Below are 22,706 nucleotides of genomic sequence, written 5' to 3'. Positions count from 1 at the left end.
CTTAATAAGTATTTATCTACATTGGATGTTTATGGATATTCTCCCTTTCTCTGGTATTTGAAAAAGTGATGTGCTCTTAATGTGCCAATATGATGTTCAAGCACACTTGAGGTTTCATGCTCTTTTTATCTGCACTGAATAAAGCTGCCCGATTTCTAAAGCGAGACCGTATGTTTAAACAAAGTTGAATAGGCATGAAGCTATTTGCCCAGGCAAGCATATTATGTGACCTATGAGAGCAGCAAAATAACCAGACTGCACAACGGTGATGGGATAAAATCAGACCAAATCTTTATTGACAGCAGCAGCAGGCAGGGCGAGGGCTGGGCTGGCATTGGGTCCCAGCATCAGCTCATCCTTCCACAAGCCCCACGTTGATGAAATGGATCCGCTGGGTTTGGATTGCTCCAAACCTGTACGACGGGAGTCGGCCAGTGTTGAACCTTGCCGTGGTGCAAGCCAAGCATGGGGAACCAGGGTGCAGATTACAACCAGGCAGATCCAGAACCCATGCTTGGGTTTGCAGTGGTCAGGGCCATCTTAAGCATATCCGGCGCCATGGTGCAAAGCTCCCTCCGGCGCCCCCCCCCCTTTGCCAGAGTTGTTGGCTTTTTTTAAGGAGGATGGGGAAGAGGCAGAGGCTGGACACAGTGCCTCCCGGCTCAGCTGGCCGCTTTGTTCCGCAGTGGCCACGGCAGACGGAGGCTCCAGGCGTGGTGCTGCTTCAGCGCGGGCGGCATGGCGGAGGCGTGCAAGGGTGGTGAGCTGATGCTGGGAAGTGCCGTGTCCAGCCTCTGCTTCTTCCCTGGCGCCCTGCGCCACCAGCCCATATGGGTAAAACGCCCCTGGCCATGGTCAATCCTCCCCTCAGGCGCCTTATCGGGGCCATCCTACACTATGTTGATCCTGCCCAATGCCATTTCTGCCCTCATACAGTGTACTTCCACCTAACAAAGAGAAGGCATAATTTCACTGAGGGAAAAGGGGGGGGGGGACCACAACCAAGTGCCAATCAGGTTGAGAGGGGGGAAATCCTTTCTGGCCATGTCAACCAGCAGCTCAAAATTGTTCAGTGAAGGCTCTAACCTGAGCGTGGGTGGGCAGGAAGCTCTCAAAGCAAAATGGCTGTGAGCTCCAGGGGAAGCAGCCTTATATAGGCTTTCCCCCTCCCCTCTTCAGCAAGGGCTCATGGGACAGCTTTTCCCATGAGCCCATCACACAGAGGTGCTATTGAGCAAAACCTTGCCCAGTATTTTGCTGCAATCTATGGGCCACAGCGCCGGCTGCCGAGCAAAGGCACCCCATGCATACTGGATGGAGAGCAGAGCTTTTCACACCCAGGTAACTTCTTTGACAGCTCAAAATGTATTTATGAAAGATTTTACTACAAGTTATTTTCACTTTTCTGGTTACCCAGCATGTCTGTCTGCAACTAAACGAAACAGAGAGATACAAAAATAAGGTGCTAAGACAGGCAATTGGTTCTGAATTCCTTAAATGTTTCTGATAGTGAATCACGTAGAATAAGAAGGGCCACAGTGCAGTAAGAAGGGTTTGTAGCTCAGTGGTAGAACATCTGCTTTGAATGCAGAAGGTTTCAGGTTTAATCCTTGTCTACAGGTGTGGCTGGGAATGTCTTCTGCTTGAAACCCCAGAGAAATTGTTGCCAGTCTGTGTGGGAAATATTGAGCTAGATGGATCAGTGGTCTGACTCATATAAGACAGCTTCCTTTGTTATTATAGTGTGCACAGAGCCCATGTTGTCCTGCCATGTAAAGTAGAGAAAATGTATTTTGCTGTGGCTTCACTATGGCCTGTTCGTTGATGCAGGGCAATGAATACTAATTAGTGCCACACTGAAAATCTCTCCAGCATAGTCATTCTCCATCAATTACCGGAAAGGAAATTGTATTTGAGTATTACAAAAGGGCAATGTATGTGGGTTGAGATACCGAGCTTTGCGCTTACCTTAATTCTGAGGTGTCACAGGAATTTTTTTAACTGCACTTTTATTCCACAAAATAGAATGCGGGGGGCTAGATGACTCTTGGGTCCCTTCCAGCCCTACAATTCCGTGATTCTACAATTAAGTGAAATCATCTCTCCAGTGGTTTGCTCAGAAGTCTTCTTGGGCTGCAGCTCTCCCTGAAAATACAGTGATATTCTCAGCTGTAGGTGCAAAAGGCAGGGGTGATATCTATCATGTTCCTGGCTGCTGGTTTGTTTTTGTTTTTGTTTTACATTTAAAGAAATCAGCACAACCTTTTTTTTTTAAAGTAAAAGAACATCTCTAAAAAATAAAGCCTAAATCACTCAGTAACTACCACCACTGCACTGGTTTAAATGTGCATATTGGTGCAGGGGGAGGTTTGCAGTTAACTTGGTTTGGATAATGAAAGATACAGCTAAGGAGAAATAATGGATGATGGACTCCAAGAAGTAGCCACTCACATTTTGCTTTAAAAAAAAGAAAGGGGGAAAGCTGGCTTGGGAAGGCTGAACTGAAACTGCAGCACCACCAAAAAAAGCCTGTTTTGTAAATATATATTTTTTATTGTACTCCAATGTTTTATCCTACAAAGGAACCTTACATTGCAACAACTGCTCAAGTTGTCATTCCCCTGCAAATCACATAACAGCAAATGGTAATGGCAATTTGTGATGGGTAATACACCCATTAGAGGGACGTCGGTGGCGCTGTGGGTTAAACCACTGAGCCTTGGGCTTGCCGATCAGAAGGTCGGTGGTTCAAATCCCCACAACGGGGTGAGCTCCCGTTGGTCAGTCCTTGCTCCTGCCAACCTAGCAGTTCGAAAGTATGAACTGCAAGTAGATGAATAGGTACCGCTCCAGCGGGATGGTAAACGGTGTTTCCGTGCACTACTCTGGTTTGCCAGAAGCAGCTTAGTCATGCTGGCCACATGACCCAGAAGCTCCCTCGGCCAATAAAGCGAGATGAGTGCCGCAACCCCAGAGTCGTCTGCGACTGGACCTAATGGTTGCTAAGGTTCTTTTTGCAAATGTTGCTTAACGTTTTCCTATAGAGCTATGGTCTTCTCTTGTGACTTTGTAGGGATGTCTTCTGAAGAGAGAATTTGAAAATAAAACTAGACTTTCCACTGCCATTCAGCAAGAATGCATTTTAGATTCGCTGTATTGACCTTCAAGACCTAAAAAAATCCATGCATAGTTTGCCATGCATTCAGTAAATACGCTGGTGAGTAGTTCTAATAATAATTACCATTATATCTGCATTCATGTGGTTTTTCAGCTTTTTTGAAGTCATCTGTGTGTACTCACGTTATTTGATGCATCAGTGTCAAACCATATTGATTCTTCCAAGCAACTATAACCTACTGTGCAATGTTGCTGTATAAAAACATTCAACATTTCCCTTTCCCACCAGCTTGCACACTCCTTTTTATTAGAGTTTAAACACACACAGTGCTCGAGTAGTTCAGTTCAAGTGACATCAAAGTGTCATAAAATCTCTCTAAAGAAGTGATTAACTTCTAACGAGTGACTGTTCTATGTGAATTATTGCTTCATCTTTATCCTATACCTGTAAATGTCTTAGGATATTTGCAATCAAATTTTCTTCACAGTTACAATAAACAACACACCGTTGAGAGTTGCTGAGGGGCTTATTACAAATCAGGAAAATTATTTTAATGCCATGCCAAATCAATAGATGAGCAACATAAGTATGAAAACAGGAGGATAACATTGGGGAAAATAGATGTTAGGATATAGTTCCACTTAGTGTAGTTTACATTTCTCAAAAAGCCCAGCACATTAAATTAAATTAAACATTAAAACAAAAGAAATAAAATTATTAAAACAAAGCTCAAATTGAAAAAGGTGATGTATAAGAAACGATTGAAATTCTTGATTTGTAAGAGAAAATTATGTTTGTAGTTATTTGGTTTGCACACAACTAGTATTCTTTTTCAAAGAACAGTTGCAATTTTAGTCTACTTCTGTGTAAAAATGCCAGGAGAGATCAAGTAGAGGTGGTCACATAGATGACCAGTCTCTCCTGATTTCCAGAAGCAGAACTGGAGCAGGGAGCACACCTTAGGGAGGCTACCTGCCTCAATTCTTCTGGCTCTTACATACCCCAACTGCCAGCCTGTGCAGATCCCCAAGGACTGTGCTTCTCCTATCAACTAATGAACCACCAGTGGAGCTGTTGCTGACTGCTATCCAATGCTGTCAATCCCACCAACAAAGACAGCCTGGCTAGGAGGCAATATTGCCACCACCCCCAGCAACTCCTCCTTCACACTGATAGCTTTTGGTGTTTGATTGGGCTACCCAAAGAGACCAAATTCATCTCATTGCTACTCCAATGAGTGGCTACTTCTATGCTTCAAATAGGAAAATTCATAATCTTAAAGTGATTTTGGTACATCGGGATTCAAAATGACCGTAACAGACTAGATACCCGGGCCCAAACTAATAAAATGAATTTCTGTAGGAGCAATTGTAAGCTTCTGCACTTAGGCAGGAAGAACCAGATGCACAAATAGAAGATGGGGGACACCAAAATTTTAGGAAGGATATTGACCAGCTGGAACGTGTACAGAGGATGGAGACCAAGATGATGAAGGGTCTGGAAACCCAAACTTATGAGGAAAGGTTGAATGGGCTGGGTATGTTTATCCTGGAAAAGAGGAGACTGGGAGGAGATATAGTCATCTTCAAGGATCTCAAGGGCTGTTGCATGGAAGATGGAGCAAGCTTGTTTTCTCCTGCTCTGTAGGCCAGGACTCGAACCAATGGCTTCATGTCACAAGAAAGGAGATTCTGACTAAACATCAGGAAGAACTTTCTGACAGTAGAACAGTCTATTGGTGTGTAACTAAAGAAACGGGGGCAATTGGCAGGCCCTCAGCTGGCTCCAGCCCACCAGCCGGTGTGCTGTGCGATCTCCAGTTCTTGGTGCAGCATCTGCAACCCAAGCTTCAGAAGCTAGAGCACACTACTCCGCAGAGTAAACGCTATGCAACAGAAGTGGCAGGAGAAGTTGTGTGAGCCTATTTACAAGCAGTTTATTCAGCATACATCAGGACAAAAAGAGACATGTCTGATCTCCTTCGTGTCCAAAGCAAGACATCTAAAGCAAAAGCTGTACACAAACAGAAGTTCCCAGCAAGCTATGCTGGAATGTAAACAGACATGTGACATACAACAATTCCACACGTCTGTTCTTAAGGTGGAACAGAATATCCCAACACGGTCTCCCTTGGGAGGCTGTGGACTCTCCTTCCTTGGAGGTTTTGAAGCAATTTTTTTGGGGGGGGGGGCAAATTATTCAGAGGGTGGTTTTTTGTTTTTGTTTTTTTAAAACCAAACATATTACTATTTTTCTTCAGCAAGTGACCCTCAAAGTGACTCTTGCTTCTTTTAAAAATGTTATTTCTACATCAACAACTGTTGCTATCGCTTCTGACTTTCAAGCATTAGGGCAAAAAATAAAAATAAAAATAAATGCGCACATGGATATATTTAGTTTTATAGCCTGAAATACTGGTACAGCTGCTAGAGGTCATTTAAAATATTATGTGCTCATTTGACACTGTAATGTGAAAGGTAAATTCTGCAAGGAAACCTAGAATAAATAAAACGCTATCTGAAAACAAAAAATAAAGAAATACAAAGTCCTACCAACTGAATTGTTCTGACCCACATGGGAGAATAACATAAAATAAATTATGTTCTGTCAGCAGTATCAGTTAGTGGAAGATTCCATAAAAAGATTGCTGTAGTGGATTTCTGAAAACAGAATGCAATTAAAAATAATCTTTTATCTGTTAAGTTCTTATTTATTTTTTTAATGTGTAGGTTTATCCTAAAAGAACTTGCTTCTTCCTACCTGTCACCTGATAAATACCCTCACTTATCTGATTTACAAGCCGTTGTTGTGTCAGGCTCTTCCTTTCCAGATCTTTAGTCATCAAGGTACAATGAGACATTTGACAACTCCTGACCCACTTACATCTCAGTACTTGAGTTTTTGTAATGTCTGCCTGCTGTGATTTTGCCATCTGAAATGCTCCGCTTTTACTCCTTACCTCCATTTTGTACTATTAAAAACAAGGTCAGGCCAAAGTTCTTCAGTGATTTTGTGGCCTGTCATGAACTGGCAGGATGAGGAGGAGGAGGAAGAGGATCCTCAAAAGGGATGCAGCTGAGACTGGGAGACATTGGGACAAGCAGGGGATGGGGAAGGAAGCACTCACAGGATGATAGAGGTTGGTGAGGGAATGAGGGTCAATGCACAGCAAGCAGAGCAGCAGGACCCATCACCTGAGCTGCCCCTGTTGACATGGGCTCTGAGGCATAGGGAGCAGCAGAAGTGGTGCTCTAGGCAAACAAAGGCCCACAGCCCAGCTCCCTAGCTGGCCAGTGGGGTTTCGCTCGCTCTGGGAGGTTTGAGACTCCTGAGTTGGAGCAGGCTTGGAGCAGGTGAGGGCCACAGGCCTCATCAAGTCCAGATGCTGCAATCAGCATGCAAAGTACAAAAGGGAAAGAGAGCTGATGTGCTGTGTTTGCTCAACTGCCCACGTTGATGGATGGTCCTGGACCTCTATGGGACTGTGCTTTGGGTTTGACTCTGCACTGCATCCTGACTACTGGACTTCAGACTTGGCTACTTGGATTGACCACGGGCTGCATTTTTGGACTTTGCTTGTGTGGATTGATCCCTGAACTTTGAACTTTGGACTCAACATACTGACTTGCTGCCAGGTAGTCCAGGGGTTCAGGACAGGTCCCATAATATCACGGTTTATTATATGCATACACCTTTAGCACCTGCACTTTTGTAACTTATTTCCATTTTAATAAGCTTCTATTAGCCGTGACTGGACCTAATGGTCAGGGGTAATTTAACTTTACTTTATTAGCTGTCACAAAAATGCACTTTGTTTATTTGTTCAGCCACATACCAGCGACTTCTCATTGGCTACATCCCCATTACTTCCTAGCAGCCTCACCAGGTCCAATAGGCAGCAGTCACCACTGTCCATGGTCTCTTCTAGTTATAGTGTCCACAAATGAGTTAAGACTGTTGGTATTTTATGCTCATTGGATCAAATTAGTACCGATTAATGAAATTGCAGCTCTTTGATCAAATTAATTTCTCGTGTCATCTTTCCAGTGGGGGAGTGGGGAGTACCTAAGCCCTCTAAACTTTTTGAATAAATTTCATTCACTAGAAGTTACTCCCCTCATTTCCAAATGCCAATTTCTCCTCCATTCAAGTTGAAAGCCCTTGGCAGAGAACTTTTAAGCTCAGCACCGGTTTAAACAAAGAGATTATTGTAGAGGACACTGAACACAGGAACCATGGCAACCATGTTCAGTACTCATCAATGACAGTGTTAAAAGCTAACGAAACTTCCACATTAGTACAGAAGAAACTAGTTAATACATGGTGACAAGAGAACAACCCTATAATATTTCCCTCCAGAGCACACACAGAGAGAAGACAACCCAGGATACAACACAGTCCTTTCGCCAATGTAGACGACTGTGGTGGATCAAGTCTGAAATTTGCAATTGACACTCTCCAAGGACAATACTTACAGGGGGGGAAAGGGGAAACAGATAAGGTCAACCTCAGCAGGGAAAAGAGATGTAAAATATATAATCCCCACTTTTAGGGAGATAAAAGAATCTATATGATTAGAGGCTTCTAACATAGGATGGGATTTGCTCAAAGGCACGAGGTTCCTGCTAGAAGCATTTTTAAATGTGAGAGATATTACTGAAATAATGGCATTCCAGAGGCCAGTTGGGCATTTAGAATATAACTTTGGGGCAAGAAAGAAAGCAAAATGGAGCTGACTGAACTATGTCTGCAGGAACTTAAGATCTTATTACCAAAGAGTTTAATATAGAAAGCACAAGTGAAGTTGAATTCAAATGTCTTATCTTCAGTGGTCACAGTGGTAGAACATATGCTCACTTTGTATCTGTAAGAAAGTTCAAAACAAACTAAGCACTGGGCAAGCAATCCAGGAATTGTGTTTAATGTGCTTAATCTACTGTATAGCTTGATGCACATTTAAGAAATAAGGGTGTGACAGTACAGGTTGCCAGGGCTAATGTTTATGGGCTTCTAAAGAGGATGATATTGAACCTACACTTCCAGATGTATGCTGTTAGATTTGCTCTATCTTGTGTGCAACTTCTTCTTGCTTAGAAATTATAAATGTAGACCATCACTTCAAACAGCTAAATCACAAATTTGCCCGCAGAGAAATTAATGTGTTTTACTAGCAAGCTTTGAAAATAATACCACACCATTCATGTAGAACATCTGTTCAGCAGTATAAAATGCTTGACTTCATTTTTTTCCAAGTACATTTTTTAAATAAAAAAGGCAATTTCCCACACAAAAAAACTTAATATAATACCACTAAGTCGAATCCAGGGGGAGAGATCATCAATTCCTGTTGGGAGGCTTGCTTAATTATACCCCCCAGCTACTTAATATTTTAATGCTGAAGAACATAGCTAACTTAATTAGGTATCTTTATGTTGATGGAAAGCTTTAGAAGGAATACTTTTATTGTAGAATTATATACTATATGTCCTTTTATCCATTACTGTTTCAGATAAGGTCTAAAATATGTTTGGTCTTTTCTTAGTCACTATATTAAAATTATCATGCATATGTATAAAGGTAAGGTGTAGCTCACGTAATAATTCATCTGTATTTAGAAGAATTTTCCAGTATAGCTGTGCTGGTTTCTGGAAGTGGCTGTACTAACATATTCGAGCCATGCATCTGTGCATTAATTGCTATGTAATTTTCACTGAAAGCCTGCTTTTCTCTTCTGTATTTAATCTTCCCTTTACACCTATAATGTTTTATATTTTAAACATCTTTATGCACAAAACATGAAGTAAAATACCGCACCACAAAGTAGCAAGAACTAAGTAAGTGGAATAGTCATCAGTTCTCCATGGTTAAGCATACACTGAAAAATGGGAGTCATATTTAAAACTCCTTCTGTGTGGCTTTTTAATATGAAGCGATGGTGTGAATATCATTTCTATGGCACACTGGAATGCTAATAAATGAGATAAATAGCTGTCTGTGCAAAATAATAATAATAATAACTGCAACGTATTTTGGTTGCACCTGTCTATTATCAAATATTACGGTATTTTTCCATATATCAGACTATGTTCCTTGCTTTAAAAATTTAGTCAAAAATTGGGGGTCGTCTTATACACAGGGGTTCAGGCTCTGGCTCTGGCACAGGCAGCTCGGGCTCGGGTTCTTGAAATATGGCAACCCAAACTTTGGTTGACCTCCACACACAAAAAAAACTCAACAACTTTGGGCAACCTCCCTGCAAAAAGCTCAAAGTTGTTCTGTTTGGTTTTTTTTAAAAAATGGTTTCTTAATTTTGGGTTCAAAAAAACAGGGGTCTTCTTATACATGGGGGCATCTTATATATGGAAAAATACGGTAATTATATACACGTTCTGTTGCACAGATTAAAATACAACTTTAAGGACAAAAAGGCCCATTGCTGCTCACAGCGGTGGAGGACTCTGCAAGCACATAGGCTTGCAGTTTTGCAGCACTTCCTAAAACACTTGTGTGCATTTCAGAAGGTCCTGCTTGGCTGTTAAACCTGAGCACAGAACCCCGCATCCATTAATCCTCTTTGAAATCACCTCTTCCCTATTTTCTTTGCAAAATTCTTCGATTTCCCACTCCCTTCAGCCTCTTGAGCTAACAAAAAAAAGGGGGGAGGGATGCAAAAGTTTGGTGCAGCGCTAGAAATATTGGTTGGGGTGTTTGTGCCAGAAATGTTGTAGCTTTGAAACCACCTACTTCCTCTTCATTTCTTCAACTTACCTTTTTTTAAAGTAGACTTCAGCCTACTCCATTTTTCCTCCTAATAATATATTTTTGTTCAGTTTTAAACGGTTCCCATCACCTGTTTATATCTTTTTTAACTCCCAAGGAGGTATCTGGTAGATTTCCTTTAAGTTAGACAAGCCATAAATATCTCCCCAGGACTGAATAGGTGTTCTTTTATTAAGTCCATAAAAGGGTAATAAAATAAAGACTTGGAGAACCACACTTTCCAGATAGGTCAAGATTGCTCTCAAAGAAGTTCACATTGTCTGTCACATCTTTCTCCCCCTGGGGTGTATTTCTGCTCATTTTAACCAAAGCTTTAGTTACTAGAATAGATAACATTCTGCCTATTATTATTATGTTTTGAGATGGTGCTTTTTGACATAACTCTGCTAAGAAACAACTTAAATGCATCAATAACTATAAGAATATGCTGAATGTTCCTGTGAGAAATACTTAAAATATGCATTGGTTTTTAAATAACTAGAAATTGAGATGAACTTTGGGCTGCCTGACAAAGCTTTTTAAGAAGCATATTTTAGAGGAGTAAATATTACTTGATAACACTGGGTTGTAAATATATTCTTGGGGATCTATAGAGCTATGCTAGAATTATCCAATTGTGTCCACACACCAAGAGATTTTCCCTCCCCCCCCCTTGCACACAGCTTACTTTGCAGTTTCAAAATCAGCTAGCTATGCAAATAAAGCTCTCTTGGGCATACAGAACTGGTTACATCTTTAGAAACTAGCCCTTGTTAAAGGTCAAAAGAACGAAAAGCCAAAAATGAATCATTCCACAATTATGTATTATTCAGATAACCAGTAATGAAAGCTATCCTGAATTTTTGTGTATGGCTAATTTGTGTGCATGCATGCTTTTGGTAGTATGAATTACTGATATGTTTTTGGAATGCTAGCATGTGTGGCATGTATTTTATATAACAAGATTCAGTACAATTTTCTTAAGGTAAAGGTAAAGGTACCCCTGCCCGTACGGGCCAGTCTTGCCAGACTCTAGGGTTGTGCGCTCATCTCACTCTAGAGGCCGGGAGCCAGCGCTGTCCGCAGACACTTCCGGGTCACATGGCCAGCGTGACAAGCTGCATCTGGCGAGCCAGCGCAGCACACGGAATGCCGTTTACCTTCCCGCTGGTAAGCGGTCCCTATTTATCTACTTGCACCCGGAGGTGCTTTTGAACTGCTAGGTTGGCAGGTGCTGGGACCGAATGACGGGAGCACACCCCGCCACAGGGATTTGAACCGCCGACCATGCGATCGGCAAGTCCTAGGTGCTGAGGTTTTACCCACAGCACCACCTGCGTCCCCCACAATTTTCTTAGCAGTTTGGAATATAAAGATTTCTTATTTAGACACCACTGAGCTCGTCGCAGCACTTTCTTTGCAGTAATAGTTCAAAGGGTTCTCTCAGTTTGTATTTTAGTCACATTTTCTCATGGAGATTTTGAGATATTCCTCTTGTGCATGACCCCCCCTCCCTTTCATATAATGATGGTCATTACCTTGCCCTGGAGTGAAGACCAGATAAATGGAACAAAGTTTTATTAAATAGCTAACTTGCAATGGGCCCTTCAGTCCCGTGGTCTGGGAAGGTGTCCCCAGGACCACAGCATAGAGAGGGGTTTGTCCTCTGAGAGAAGACCCAACATTGTAGGTCCCACTCCTACCATGGCAGAAAGTTCTGCAGCTCTAGCCTCAGAGCTCCAACATCAATATGAATTGGTGTTGTGCCAGGACAGATTGGCAGGAGTGAATGGATCCAAACATATTTCCAGACCTTCTCAAATCAGGGACAGAACTGTGGCCGTTCTGGCACTGTCATAGTGAATTTTCTTACCAGTTCAAACCATTTAGGAAATAAACAGAAACACCTCAGAGGAGGCAAGAATGCCCCCATGCCTTCACCTTTCCTTATGGTTTGTCCACCATTGGTTCTCCCGTCCATCGACCTTTAGACCAGCAGCCTTTAAACTTCCAGCCTCTCATCCCTTCAATGTTGCGGGTATCCTATCTATGAAGGTAGAAGCTGAGAGGGATCGTCTTCATCTTTCCTTCATACATTAACTCTAGGGATAATTATTCTTATCTCACTTCTGCCAGCCAAGCCTGCTTACTGCAGAAAAGCCTGATGGGTCATGAAAGCCACTCCCCCTCCCAGGGGGCAGAGTTGCAGGCCGGCCACACGCTCTCCCCATGTGCTTGGAGTGTGTGGCAATGCCGCCCGTGTCAGAGGAAGTCCTGCCCGCATCACGTCCCCCAGCCAACCAATCCAGTTGACTGGGGTGTGTGGCTTGCATTATTTAAGCAGCCATGTGGCTGGGGGTTCTCCCTTCCTCCTTTTCCTTCATCAGATTTCTCGTCCTCCCACCCCGTTTTCATGCATTCGCCATCTTGGCCTTGCTATGGACCACGGTTGGTCGCCTGTTGAAGGGGCCTGGTAGGAATTTTCCCACTTGGCAAATTGGCACCAGCCATGTGGTTTCTGCCTACCTCGTAGCAATCGTCACAACTTTGTAAGGTTTGGCGGTTAGGCATTGGTAAAACCTGGTTTATGGGAGGGGAGGTTGTGGCCTTTACCTATCCCTCCTCTTTAAGGGTATTCTGTTAAAGGGATCCGGGGATGTGGATCTCATCCAATGCCCGGCTAGGGGCTAGGGCCATGCCATGACCCCATCGGGGACCTCGGGGGAGTTCTCAGTTGATGTACATCAACAGGGTTCCCCCTACTGGTGGTTGACCCTTACCAGACTACCTGCATGGCGGGCAGGAGTCAGATATAGTTGGGTCAATTCCAATGCCTAAGCCAATACCTCTCACATTCTGTAACCAATAAAGTTGTGGCCTTAATTATCCCATTAACCTACAATACTGGTGTCCGTGTGTTTTATTATTCAGTGGTGACTGGGAGTGGCCACCGGGACCATATAACACCAGTCCTGAGATCTGCATTGGCTCCCAGTACATTTCCAAGCACAATTCAAATTGTTGGTGCTGACCTTTAAAGCCCTAGACAGTTTCGGCCCAGTACACCCCCATCGTTCAGCCTGGACACTGAGGTCCAGCTCCGAGTGCCTTCTGGAGGTTTCCTCCCTGTGAGAAGTGAGGTTACAGGGAACCAGACAGAGGGCCTTCTCAGTAATGGTGCCCACCCTGTGGAATGCCCTCCTGTCAGATGTCAATGAAATAAGCAGTTATCCTATTTTTAAAAGACATCTGAAGGCAGCCCTGTTTAGGGAAGTTTTTAATATTTAATGCTGTATTGTTTTTAACACTCAATTGGGAGCCGCCCAGAGTGGCTGGGGAAACTCAGCCAGATGGGCAGGGTATAAATAATAAATTATTATTATTATTAACAAATGGGGGAGGGCTTGGCACCCTGATGTGCAATGCCATCTCTCTCTGGCATGACTGCTGCCACTGCTTCCTTGAGGGATGTGTGGCTGGCTTAAATAGGCACAGGCAACTTCCCCTATTCCCAAGCATGAGGCATAGTTGCACAACATTCACACAAGAGCTCCGCCCATCCCACTCCGAAATCAGTACACCCCATGCATTCACTTTATCAGACAATGAGGATTTGGGGTTGTTGTTTTTATTGCTTACTCTAATGGTGCCTTCTTCTGGTATAACATGTGTGAAAGTTCAAAGTGTAGAGATAGCAAAGTATGGTTGAACCATTGCATTACGTTGGGAGAACATTGGTTTGATTATTATTTTTTATAGCTTACTTTTTTTTTATGGATAGATGCCAGCAAATACATAGTAATATCATCATTGCCACCTGCAGAATTTTCTTTGGACAACTTTCTTCAGGGATATGCAATGGAAACCAATGTTTCAGCTGATTAAGAGCACTGGATTTCATGAAAGATATCCTGAAACGAGGGTGTGGTTAACTGAATATCCTAGCTACTTTAAAATCAGTTTGAGAACATGGGCGCAAGATTCTCCATAAAATTTCAGTGACTGGAGAAGCCCTCCTGTCTGGGAAGGTTCAGAATGAGTGCATCAGATGCTTCTGTTTTAGGAAGAGGGAATGAGCAGTGAATGGTTCCTCCCCCCAAAAAATAAATAAATGAGAGAGGAAAATAGGTTTTGAGAACAGTTTATTCTGTTTCAAATGGCAATGAAGTTACCCTCTGGTATTTGATAGCAGAAGAGAGATTGGCTGGCTAAACATTAAGAAATGGGAAATTAAATAACGCAAAAGTATTCAATATTGCCCATTTGACAGACCTCCTCTTTACGTTTCCCTTAAAAACAACAACCCCAAAATGTGACAATGAGCATCCAGTTTCACCAGACACACCAATTAGTTCTGTTGCTGTGCAGTTTTCGGGAGCAATTGTATCATTAAAGCATTTTAAATGCACTGTCAGCAGGAAACATGACAATAGCTGCCAGCAAAAAATATATATCTCTGAAGACTTTAGCAACTATTTGTTTCACTTTGCAGTGCCTCTTAAAAACCATGCATTCTTTCCCCTTGCAATTCAGAAGAAACTGAATTTTAAATTCTTATAAAGAGAATTTTGGAAGATAAAAATATCTGACTCTGGCAGCTCCTATCATTTTGTGATAGTGTTAATATTTTGCATATTTCACTTTAGCATCCTTCATAGAAGGTGGGAGCAAAATAGCAAAATCAGAAAACTTGTTAACCACTTTGCAGTTTTTTACTTAAACACTTACAGTGGAATTCTCCACAACATAGAATTCCTCTAAACATGTGCTTTTTCCAGTTGGTTGGACCAGGAATCTCCAAATCCTGAGAATGTTACCTTTCTGAAAATAATGTTTAGGCCAAATATCAGCTTTTGCGGAGGAGAGCCATTGTTAACAGCATCTCCCATAAATGTGCTGTACAGCCTGTAACTTAGTTTATCTTCCCTTACCTAGAGAAACGTGAATTTTCCAAAGGGGTCATAAAAACAAAATGGGAGGAGGGGGGGGCAATAATCCCCATGGACTGGCGACTCCAGGCAGTTGGATTTAAAGGATGAACCATGAAGCATTGCTGGCCTCAGACTGCCTTGCAAAGGCATCCTCAGGACTACGGATTCTGAAGAGGACTCATAATCCAATCTGGCTCATGAGCAGACCAGATCAAATTGAGTATGCTTTGCAGTCTGACTTTAGAGTCCTTTTTTATTCCTAGCAGTAGGAAAAAAGTTAGAAAATCTCACCACCTCCACTTTATCTGTGGCAAATTCCACATTGCTTTTGCCTTGGAAAAGCAGCTGTTGAGCTGTGCTTACAGATAAATGTTTCCTATTTTCTCGAGGACAGGCCTTTTGTCAAATGTGTGATAACTTGATCCATATATTAGCAAAGAGAAGTATGTTTACAATACTTAGGTGTTTTGAGGTTCACAAGAGTCAGCTTTTCCCCACAAAGTCATATGTATTGCTGACTGAAGCAACTGACAGTGTGACTTACTGTCTACCGGTACCAGGAAGATTATTTACCAGCTATTCCATAGTAATATGACACAAAAGCTAGACCTGTTTTTATTTCTGATAGAACTGGTCATAAGAGACTTCTTGCTGCCTGAAGAAGTCTGCAAAATTGAAGTTTTTGTTTATGCTATTGGGACTGCATATTAGAAGGCGTCAAATGCTGATATTTTTATCAAACATATACTTACAGATTTTAAAATTACTTCACCTTCCTCGAGCATCCCATTTGTCGTCAAAGGGTTTAACTTAGCATCCAAACAGAAATTAAGATACTAAGTCAATTATTAACTTTGTACCTTTTCAACCCTCATCAATAAACGTAAAGCTAGACACACACACACACACACACACACACACACACACACACAGTGCTTTAGCAATAGACAAGATTTATTCAAACTTCTAGATCAGTGGTTCCCAAAGTGGGTGGCACTGCCCTCTGGGGCACTAAGACAGAAGGGGGTGACAATGGGTGCTAAGAGGCAAGGGAACAGCAATGGGTGCTGGAGGTATAAATAACAACTAGACTTTGAGAAGCTGGCATTACTGGATCAAGTTCATCCATTTTCCTGAATTAATTAAACTAAATAGTTTTAACTGGATTTTTTTTTTTAAAAAAAATGTGATTAATCGTTGCAGTTTTGGATTTTATTGTGTTATTATCTTCCTTAATAAGTTGTGCAAACAGATATTCTGAATAATGTTTTATATATACATTTATAAGGGTCGGGTACACTGGGGGTGTGTTTATTGAACTAAGGGGGTGGAGGCCTGAATAGGTTTGGGAACCACTGCTCAAGATAACTGGAGTTCCATAAGTGTAAAACACCCACTAAGCATGCTTTTTTCTAAGTCTTCTCTTCCCCTTCCCACCTCCACAGTCACAAGACTGGCCAGTCTTCCTTTTGTTTGCTATTTACGCAACAACAACAAAAAGTACATGCTAACTGCATTCATAGAATCATAGAACTTCACAGTTGGAAGGAACCTCAAGGTGTTGTCCATCCCAATCTCCTGCAATGCAATAATAATAATATTATAATAATGATTTATTATTTATACCCCACCCATCTGGCTGGGCTTCCCCAGTCACTCTGGGCAGCTTCCAACAAAATATTAAAATACAGTAATCCATCAAACATTAAAAGCTTCCCTAAACAGGGCTGCCTTCAGATGTCTTCTAAATGTCTGGTAGTTGTTGTTCTCTTTGACATCTGCTGGGAGGGCGTTCCACAGGGCGGGTGCCACTACCGAGAAGGCCCTCTGCCTGGTTCCCTGTAATGTGGCTTCTCTCAGTGAGGAAACCGCCAAAAGGAGCTGGACCTCAGTTTCCAGGCTGAAGCCATTTAGGGCTTTAAAGGTCAGCACCAACACTTTGAATTGTGCTCGGAAATGTACTGGGATCCAATGTAGGTCTTTCAAGACCGGTGTTATATGGTGTTATTTTCCCCACAACATGGGGATGGAACCCCCAACCCTGAGATCAAGAGTCTCCTGCTCTACTGACTGAGCTAACCCAGGACTAATGGATTCTGTATGCAACACCAGATTTCAGCCCTTGCCTGCTGCCTGATCTGTGCAGCTAAAGCAGAAGACATGCTTACGCCACCTTCGCCCTTCACACAAGTGCAACACAGAATTTACCAGACCCGGGGGAGGGGTATGTGGAGCTTGGTGGGCATTCCAACACTTGCACCCCTGCAGGTCCAAGATGTGCTTGAAATCTTTCTGGGAAATTCATGCATTGGGTGTGTCTTAAGACCAGACAACAATTCTTAGTGGTAAACCATTGTCTCATACTATCCCAACAGGAGCCAACATGTCTACATTTGAAATTAATGCTGTACTTCTCAATTTTTTAATCAGTCTACTCAAATGTTTGCAGTGATTTCAATTAAGTACAATTGCGTCTTTAATTAAATTTCTAATTTAGGATTATGTTTGCTGGGGCATTTTCTTTTTTAGTGGTGCTGCTAAAAATGCAAGTCCTTTTTTGTTTTTAATGGAGAACAGTTACGAGATGCCTTCTGGATTATCTTGTTGAGGTAGAAAGATTTGCCTTTAACAGGCGCTTGACAATAATTGAATAGCAGAAGTGCTTCCCAGTATGGTGAAACAGTAATGGAAAGCTTCAGCTCTCGAAATTATGCCCACATAAAAGCACTGGCAGAGAAAAGGTGGCAACTAAGTTGGTATCAAATTGCATCAGTGAAACCTGGAGAAATGGCTCAGTAAATTGAACCAGATGACAGTGTTGATGCAAAGAGAGAAAGCAAAAAAAGAGAGAGAGATGGAGAGTGAAGGTTAAAAATAAATTGAAAACATGGCAAATACCCTCCTAGATGTAATATCACATCCTTTTAGTTTGTATTCAGCCTGAAATAAGTTCCCTATTTTTGAGGCATATTTATATCTCAAGTTAGCTGTCCTCTGCACAACACATACACACAATCTGCAGCTTAAAAAAACACAATTTTGTGAATCTTTGTACATTCATATCTAGGAGGGCATTTCTGAGCAGGGTTGCTCAGATCAGTGGCGTAGCATGGGGCAGACACAGGGGCCAGTGGCGTAGCGTGGGGGGTGCAGGGGGGGCGGGCCGCACCGGGCGCAACATCTGGGGTTAGGGCAAATCCATGGGTTAGGGGGCGCAAATCCACAGGTTAGGGGGCGCAAATCCACGGGTTAGGGGGCGCAAATTACTTGCCTTGCCCCGGGTGCTGACAACCCACGCTACGCCACTGACAGGGGCGGTTGCTCTGGGCACAAAATTGTTAGAGGCATAAAATTTCAACACCAGTTGCAGCCTCAATACAGCTGCACACTTCCATCGGCGGGCTCCATTAAAAACAGCTTCTCCATACAAACCAGGGAGTGACTTCTCTAGACAACGGAACAACCCTCCCCCCGCCCCCAGCTCTGTGGCTGTCATCTCCTGGGTGATGCTGACACCATTCGGCAGTTGAATGTGCATGCATACTACGTGTCCCTCCCACCCATCCTCTGTGCAGCGCTGGGCACTGGCAACCCATGCTATGCCACTGCTCAGGATTTTTCTTAAAGTTTGTAAATAACACTATTAATTGTGTTGCCGTTTAAATTCACTTTCTAAATGGAATTATAGCTAATAGCCTTGGCTGTATGCGGCTTCCTTGATTTTAGAAAAAAATAAATTACACCTAAGGATGCATTTTATTGCCCACCTTTTTTTCTTATGACTGAAGATGCGATGCTGTTTTATAGTCTCATAAAGAAAATAAACCTAATGCATTTGGCATTGCATTTTGTGCTCCCTGTATTACGAAAGGCAATTCAAATGGAAAGACTGAGTGTATATTTTAGCCACTTTGATGAGATTTTGTTCCTTCAATTGAGCTTAGAGAAACATTTTTGCCGCAGTTCTGCCCAGTTCTGCCCACATATATAACATTTATAACTACATCCAGGATTCCGCCTCTGTAGCAATTTTGAAGATGGAAAATGGAAAACAATGGCATTTATCTGCACTGATTCAAATCAGAATCTGTTGTTCGCTGCACTGTTGCAATGACTTTGCAAGTAAGAGGCATTGAATGCCCATGCTTCCTTTAATTTCAAAATGAAGGGAATACATTAGTACAATTTTTAATTTCCAAAAAGAGTGAAATATTGCGCGATTTCTTTCCTCAGTAGTCGGGCAGATCACATTGATTATTTTATCCTATGATTGTTCTAATTGCCTTTAAATAGAACAGGGGGATAAGTTTGAATTGGTTCAGACTGAAGTGTGAAACTACCCAGTTCACACATTTTAAAACTTTCCAACACTTCTAATCTATTTTTTGAAATTCACACTTCTTCAGATTTTGTGATGCAGATCTATACCCAAGTAAAGCAAACAAAAATGTACACATTAGTGGAAAGTGTGCATTAAAAATGTGTATGTTATTTAGAATAACATATGCATTAAGTTAGGAAAAGTTAAATGCAAAAATGCAAATATTGGGGGGAAGTAGTCAGTAAAATGCTGGCAAGTTTTCATGAGCACTTTTTTAAAAATCACAAACCAGTGTAAAAATGTGGGGAACTAAATTTAAGATTGGACGGGTGAGAAACTGAAGGAAACTGAAATCAATAGATTTGTTCATCCATACCTTAGAAATATTCTAAGCAAATTCTAACCTATACCAAACAGACAGCTAAATCTAACTCTATTAATAGTGTGTATCACATACAATGTATAAGTTAAACGGTAAACCTAGAGTGAAGAGTTGTAAGACAAAAATAAACCCTAGTCCATGGCTTTTTTTCTAGAAAAAGAGGTGCCGCAAGTCTTCCTTGCCCACTCGAACCAAAATCGCCGTGCTGCTCCAATCGCCGTGCCAACAGCCTCTGGTGTGCAGCCTCAAGCGCCATGCCAATGTGCCACTATGCTACAGAGGTGCCAGGACATACCAAAGAGATGCCAGAACTCAGTTCTGGGTGAAAAAAGCCCTGCCCTGGTCCTTCCTGAAGTGATTTGCACACCCTCCACCACACACTATAGTTCATACTGGGAATGATAGGAGGGATCAGATTGCAATGCCCCCAGACATTGAGCCAACACAAACCAGGCCCAAAATTCACCTCAACATCAATTGTGCACCTCACGAAAATCTTTGGCACTCGTTTCCCTTCCCTTACGTACCTTGAATGATCCAAACATGGGAAGAAGCACTATGGTTAAACCTCTGGTCTTAGGTACTGATATGCATCTCTACCTCATTATTCAAGTAAGGTAAAGGGAACGGAATTGTGGAGGTTTTAAAAATGATTTATTTGGGGTCAGAACATCTTGACTACTCTGTGTCACATTCTAAATTAATCGGAAGGGAGCAGACCTATGAAATATAGTGCACGACATCCTCTTTCCATGTCCTGCCAGATAACTACTTCCATGAAAACGAAAGCCTTACATTGATATTTAAAAGTTTGAGAGCTGTGGCATAATTGGAGTATAGGTAAAGGTAAAGGGACCCCTGACCATTAGGTCCAGTCGTGGCCGACTCTGGGGTTGTGGCGCTCATCTCGCTTTATTGGCCGAGGGAGCAGACATACAGCTTCTGGGTCATGTGGTCAGCATGACTAAGCTGCTTCTGGCAAACCAGAGCAGCGCATGGAAACTCCGTTTACCTTCCCACCAGAGCGGTACCTATTTATCTACTTGCACTTTGACGTGCTTTCGAACTGCTAGGTGGGCAGGGACCAGGCAACGGGAGCTCACCCTGTCGCAGGGATTCAAACTGCCATCCTTTTGATTGGCAAGTCCTAGGCTCTGTGGTTTAACCCTCAACGCCACCTGTGTCCCTAATTGGAGTATAGCACCCCCCATTTCACAATGATTGGTGCAATTGGAGAAATGTTGGGAATCCCAATACTTCCCCAGCAATGCCATTGAAGTTCAGAACTGAATGGGTTTGAAAGCTATCCTCTCCATCCCGGTTCAAATTGCTGCGATAATGGCTCCAGTTTTCAAAAATGCAATTGTGCTCTGGTTTGCATGCAGAGCTCTTGCAGAACAAGGGGTCACATTGTTCAGTGAACACTGAGAATGTCAGAATCCTGCACCTACAGCAACATTGCTATGCAGGAAATAAAAGGCTGGCCACAGCTTTTGTTTAATCCACTTCCACTAATTTTGCATTTCTAACTTACGTTCACCACTGTTCCCATGCATCAATGAGTTAGATCTTGGTATTGACGTGGAGGCAGAAAATGAGGCATGTGTTTATCCCAGGCTGGAACGGCTCAATATTTACAAAATATATTATCTAGTGTCTTAATATGTTTCTTCTTCCTTACTGACAACTGAAAGCTTTATTTTCACCACAGACTGGTGTCTGTGTTGCCATTCGTCCCAATGGAACTAAATTGTGAAACTGGCAAATAGTTTTCTTTGCTGAGTAATAGATATTTCACACACAATCCCCCTTTAGTAGTCTGAAATGCTGCTGGTTTAATCATATCTCTCTGTTGAAGTAAACGCTTTTAAGCAACAATATACTGGAAAGAGAAACTATTTGATTTTATGGTGCCTGAATCAAATAGCAGCATAGGTAGGTAGTAGTTTGTCTAGGATATTAAGCATGATTACCTTGGTAGTATAATAGAAAAATACTTGTAATGAAAGCCTTGGCTCCCATATTTTTGGAACATAGATACAGGTTTATTGACCATTTTAACAAGCTCTATGAGAACATGCAGTTTCATTGCTCTCAACTTTGCTTTTTGAAAAAATTCCATATTTTATATCATTTTTTAAATGTTTGTGATATATACACTATGCAAAAACTGAAATATACTTAAATGTCAAGGTTTAAGGCAGTGTGAGTTAGGGGCTAGAATATTTATTTCTTACTTGTATATCCCACCATTAATTCAAAAGGAGCTCAGGGGTATAGACCAGGAAGATCTGGATTAAATCCACACCAAGTTTACTGGATGGCCTTGGGCTGACCACTAATTCTCAGCTTAACCTTCCCCACACTGAAAGAACTCCATTCATTTCTGGTATCAAAAACTAATCCCTAGGCTCACAATGTGCTCAAAGACACCCTTCTTTGCATCTAACTTTGTGTGTGTGTGTGATTGTGTGTGCGTGAGAAAGAGAGAGAGAGAGAGAGAGAGAGAATGAATGAATGAATGAATGAATGAATCTGGTGGTAAATCTTGGGGTTCTGGTAAATAAATAAAAGTAGAACCAACAAGTCTGAAGTCTACCCAGCCTGGGCTTCTTGAAAGAAAGCCAAGTTAAATTACTACTACTACTAGTAGTAGTTGTAGTACTATTGTAGTAGTACTATTGTACTACTACTAGTAGTACAATAAATAAAAGAGGAGAGATTGGGGATCAATGAGTCCAGTTTCCAAAACTGATCTGCAATTTATAAAAACAAAACAGAAATATCACATTTAAATGCACATGATAGATAGGTCAAGTTGAGATATATATTGTAAAACATGCATTTTCTCTCTAAACACAAACTCTTAAATTGGGATCCATCTCTACCACCACAGCTAGCCGGCCAGCCACTCTCTCCCTATTCTGTCACCATCTCCTCTTCCAATGCACTTACTTAGGTGTAGGGGTAGAAACATGTGGAACAAGCCTTCTCTGCAGTGGCGGAGCTTCATGCTCCAGCACCAGGGAATGGAGAGCAGGCGGGGGTGGGGCTGGCTCACGTCCCGGGGGCAAGGGGCGCCGCCCACAGGGGCATGGCGCGCATCCTGAGGGCATGGCGTGCGACCTGCGGGGGCGGGGGGCAGCCGCAATGGCACCCCACTGGGATTGCGTTGCCGGGGGCTGGTGGCTTTAG

General features: G+C 42.3%; 1 protein-coding gene across 31 annotated transcripts in view; it reads left to right on the top strand.

The window, feature by feature from the left end:
- PTPRD (protein tyrosine phosphatase receptor type D) overlaps positions 1-22,706 on the top strand; it is a 1,143,290-nt gene that overhangs the window by 140,133 nt on the left and 980,451 nt on the right. The gene's annotated exons all lie outside the window — the stretch shown is intronic.

This window comes from Podarcis filfolensis (genome assembly GCF_964270895.1).
Source record: "Podarcis filfolensis genome assembly, chromosome: 17".
Classification (NCBI taxonomy): Eukaryota; Metazoa; Chordata; class Lepidosauria; order Squamata; family Lacertidae; genus Podarcis; species Podarcis filfolensis.
Note: the sequence above shows the minus strand (reverse complement) of the source record. Positions and strands in the feature narration are given on the sequence as shown.